General features: G+C 42.7%; 1 protein-coding gene across 1 annotated transcript in view; it reads right to left on the reverse strand.

Annotated features, from left to right (window-relative positions):
* The window catches only part of LOC144538090 (thyrotropin-releasing hormone-degrading ectoenzyme-like), a 122,706-nt gene that overhangs the window by 31,924 nt on the left and 85,782 nt on the right, over positions 1–5,000 (reverse strand).

Here is a 5,000-nt window from a genome sequence, read left to right on the forward strand (position 1 = left end):
TAAATTAAAATATATCAAATATGTACGATTTTCCATTTTAACCTTTAACTTTAAGCTTCACGTTTTACTTTTCATTTTCATCTTTTTTCTCTTTTAAATTTTGCTGTTTGTAGTTTAATTTTAACATTCTATCATGACATGATGATTCCTCGCAAAAAATAAATAAATAAAAATAAATCATGCAGCATTAGTAAATTCATTATAATTTCCAGTGTTTCTTTTAGTTTGTGAACGTCACTCTGTCTGCTCTGCAGCCGGTGTGTAACGCCTGAGAGCCGTTCGAACCTGAACGCAGCCCGGACGTCTTTGTCTTCACTTCCTCAGTAGAACACAGTTTCACTATAAACTTTGCCTTACTTTTATTTATTTATTTTATTTATTTAACCTTTATTTAACCAGGCAAGTGATTAAGAACAAATTCTTATTTACAATGGCGCCCTGGCAAAAGGCAAAGCCTCTTGAGGGAGGGGGGTGGGGGCTAATAAGAAATGTCAAAAATTAAAAGACAGCAGCACACATCCAAACATTTCCAACACACCACTACTTACATACAATCACAACAAGCATTACGTGTGACAACAAGCATTACATACATGACATACGGTCTAGCACACAAGCAACGGGCAAGCAGCTAGCAGACAGCAGCATCAGGCGATACAACAGCAGGACAGGAGTAACATGTGACCAGGAATAACATGTGACCAGGAAGGAGCATCAGGCGACACAACAGCAGAACAGGAATAACATGTGACCAGGAATAACATGTGACCAGGAAGGAGCATCAGGCGACACAACAGCAGAACAGGAATAACATGTGACCAGGAATAACATGTGACCAGGAAGGAGCATCAGGCGATACAACAGCAGGACAGGAGTAACATGTGACCAGGAATAGCATGTGACCAGAAGGAGCATCAGGCGACACAACAGCAGGACAGGAATAGGAAACACAAGCATAAGACAAACAGGCAAAGCAACACAGCCACAGCAAGAAAGGTAAGAATATTCACGGGACAAACTGTAAGCAATCGACAAGCAAGGGTTAGGGAATATTAGTGGGTCGGGAAACAGCTGCATGTATCAGTGAGAATGTCCATAATAGAGTCTTTGAAAACTGACTTGGGGATAAAATTGTCCAGTTTTAGAGTTTTTTGCAGATTGTTCCAGTCTGTGGCTGCGGCAGACCGGAATGACGACAGACTGAATACGGTATTTGTTTTGGGAACTTTCAGCAGAATAAGGTGAGCAGAACGGGTGTTGTAGGCAGCAGATGTATTTTGCAACTAGTGACACAGGTGGGGGGGGGGGGGGGGGGGGGTGTAGACCAAGGAGGGTTTTGTAAATAAGCTTGAACCGGTGAATATTACGACGGGTGTGTAAGGATGGCCAGTTGACAGAGGAATATAGAGAGCAGTGGTGTGTTTTGAAAGGATAGCAAACCGGACAGCAGAGTGATAGAGAACATCAAGCTTCTGGAGTGCGCCCTTGCATGCCGACCTATATAACGTCACCATAGTCTAACATGGGAAGAATGGTCATTTGAACAAGAGTTAATTTAGCAGAGAGAGTGAAGGAGGAGCGCATTCTGTACAAGATGCTAATTTTAGATTTGACCTTAGACTGTAACCTGCTGATATGGTGTGAGAAAGACAGAGTGCTGTCTAGCCAGATACCCAAGTACTTATATTCAGTGACCTGCTCTATGATAGTCCCGTCGAGGGTAGTGATATCTCGGGCTGGAAGGGGCACAGAACCCTTCCTACCGAACCACATGACCTTGGTCTTAGTAGTGTTTAACAAGAGGTTTAGGGTGGAGAAGGAACCCTAAGGAAGCTGTCCTGAAGTGATAAGTACTGCGTCTGGGGAGGGACCAGCGGCATAAAGAACTGTATCATCAGCATAAAGGTGAATAGATGAGTCTCCAACAGGACAAGCAATGTCATTTATATATATAGAAAATAATGTGGGGCCTAGGATCGAGCCCTGGGTACACCCTTAGTGACAGGGAGGGGCTGAGAGAGGAGTTGTTCTGATTTAACACGTTGCACCCTATCAGTGAGGTGGTCTGAGAACCACGCCAGCGAGTGACCAGAGACCCCGACCCTGCCCGGCCTGCCAGGACAGAGTGATCGACAGTGTCTTAGATAAATCAATAAAGATTGCTGCACAGTGTTGTTTAGAATCTAAAGCGGAAGTAATGTCATTAAGGACTTTGAGGGTTGCAGTGACACAGCCATAACCAGATCGGAAACCAGATTGAACACCAGACAAAATATTACAAAACATCCAGGTAGTTAGTAAGTTGCTTATTTACAAGTTTTTCCAACACTTTTGATACACAGGGCAGTATAAGAGATGGGCCTATAACAATTAGGATCAGCCTGGTCTCCTCACTACAGCTGCTTTCCATGCGCGTGGGATTTCCGCTGTGTGGAGGGGAGGGTTCAAAAGATCTGCGATGGGAGCTGCGATGATGGGGCCGCAATCTTAAAGAAGAAAGGGTCCAGCTCATCAAACCCAGCTGTTTTTTTGGGTCCAGCCTAAGCAGCTCATCCAAGACCTCACCCTCCGAGACAGCCTGTAGAGTGAGGCTATGTAAGGAGGCAGGGGGCCTGGGGGGGAAATAGCGTGAGAGGCTTCAGGTGAATTGGGGTGTGGGCTTAAGGGAGAAAACCTATTGGCCAGGCGGGGGTTTAGCAGACTCGTAAATAAAACCAGACTTTATGAATGCTGATTAAAAATATCAGGCCATACGCACCTTATCAGAGACTATAATGTCATCCACGGTAAGTGATAAAGTCTGCAGGGGATCTAGATAGCTGTTGAAGGAGCACTGCAAGCTCACGGTCAAACCAGGGACTGTGTCGATTTTTTATTCTTATTTTTTGACAGGGGCATGCTTTAACAATGGCACTAAACAGGTCACAAAACAAATTCCATGCATCATTTACAGACGGGATCAGGCCGACTCTAAACCATTCCACATTGGCCAGGTCATGTAAAAAGGCTTGAGTGTTGAAGTTTTTTAGGATTTGTTTACGACTGATCCGGACAGGCTGTTTAGCAGAGCAACAGGCAATAAAACAGCGGTCGCTAATATCACCGCAAAACACACCAGACTGGTACATATGGGGGGAGTTTGTGAAGATAACATCAATCAACGTGGCCTTTTAAGGGTTTTTGGAGTCATACCTAGTAGGAAGGGATATGATTTGATGGAGATTTAGGGAGTCAAATTGCTGAAGTACTTTGTCAGGTGGCTTGAGCATGTCCCAGCTGAGGTCACCTAATAGGACGAGCTCTGATCTGGTAAAGGGGGCCAGGGCGCTGCTTAAGGCTGCTAGGGTACAAGCTGGTGCTGATGGAGGATAACAACCAGCCACTGACAGTGAGTAGCTATCTGATAGCTTGATGTTCAAAACTAATAAGTCAAACCGTTTTAGGATAGATTTCACGAGGGCAATAGGGCACTGAAGGTGTTCTTTGGTAAAAAATTGCCACCCCCCCACCCTTAGAAGAGCTATCTTGCCTAAACAGATTGTAACCTGGCAGGTGTACTTCAGAGTAGGAAATGGACTTTCTTAACCATGTCTCAGTTATGACTAGTACTTCAGGATTGGAGCCATGAACCCAGACTTTTAATTGATCTATTTTAGGTAATAAACTTCTTGCATTAATGTGCAGGAAGCCCAGGTTTTTTCAGGCATAGAAATCACCAAAGCAAAGATCATTTGTAGTCAATCCAATATTGGGGAAAGCAACATTTGCAGCAGGGCCAGGGTGGACGTGTACACTATCCGAGATAATAAGCAGTAGAACAGTCAGTGCACGGCAGAGAATAGTGAAAGCGCTATATTGGCGCTTTTTAACAACAGACTCAGAGCATCAGATGGTAACACAATCATTTTGAAAAAAAGTCTCAAGATGTAACATGATAATAGCGAAGGCGAGAGAGAGTGCGAGTTGGGAATTAAACCAAAAACCCTTGTAGTAAAAATGAAGTCAATTACTGCACAGGAGGGTCTCTGCAGAAGCTTTACAGAAACAATAAAACCAGAATAAAATCAACAAATGAGCAGACAGATGCTGCGTTCATGTGCTGCTGGGAAAGTCCATCATCTGGGACTTAAACAACGCTGCGTTCACCTGCTGTTTTGTCAGAAAATCAAACCAGGAAGACAAACGATAAACCAACATGGCCGCCCTGCAGTTTAACGAGCTGATTTAACAAACTTCAGTCAAACAGAAGTTAGTGCTGATGGTTGAACTACAATCCTGTGATGAAGCTGCTTGTGTTCAGAAGAGTTTTCCTCCTGCTGACTGACACTGAACTGATTCCTCCTCCATGTGGAGAAGGTTAAAGGTCATCGCTGTTTCAAAATGTTTTGACGTTTGATGTTTTCGATTTTCCTAACTTTCCAGGTAGGAAACAGTTTTTTGATATTCATCAGAGAGGTGAGCAGAGAGTCAGACTGAAGATCATCGAAGGGAAAGTTTCATCTTTGTTTGTGTCGACTTTTAAAAACGACTTTTCAAACCGACAAGAAGTCAGAGACAGAAACAGACTTCAGTTTGTATCTGACAATATTCCCATTCTGTACCTGATTTAAACAGACTGCAGTCTAATCTGATTTAAACAGTCTAATCTGATTTAAACAGACTGCAGTCTAATCTGATTTAAACAGTCTAATCTGATTTAAACAGTCTAATCTGATTTAAACAGACTGCAGTCTAATCTGATTTAAACAGTCTAATCTGATTTAAACAGACTACAGTCTAATCTGATTTAAACAGACTGCAGTCTAATCTGATTTAAACAGACTACAGTCTAATCTGATTTAAACAGACTACAGTCTAATCTGATTTAAACAGACTACAGTCTAATCTGATTTAAACAGACTGCAGTCTAATCTGATTTAAACAGACTACAGTCTAATCTGATTTAAACAGACTACAGTCTAATCTGATTTAAACAGACTACAGTCTAAATAGAATCCAGT

Source organism: Centroberyx gerrardi, chromosome 24 (genome assembly GCF_048128805.1).
Source record: "Centroberyx gerrardi isolate f3 chromosome 24, fCenGer3.hap1.cur.20231027, whole genome shotgun sequence".
In the NCBI taxonomy this organism is placed as follows: domain Eukaryota; kingdom Metazoa; phylum Chordata; class Actinopteri; order Beryciformes; family Berycidae; genus Centroberyx; species Centroberyx gerrardi.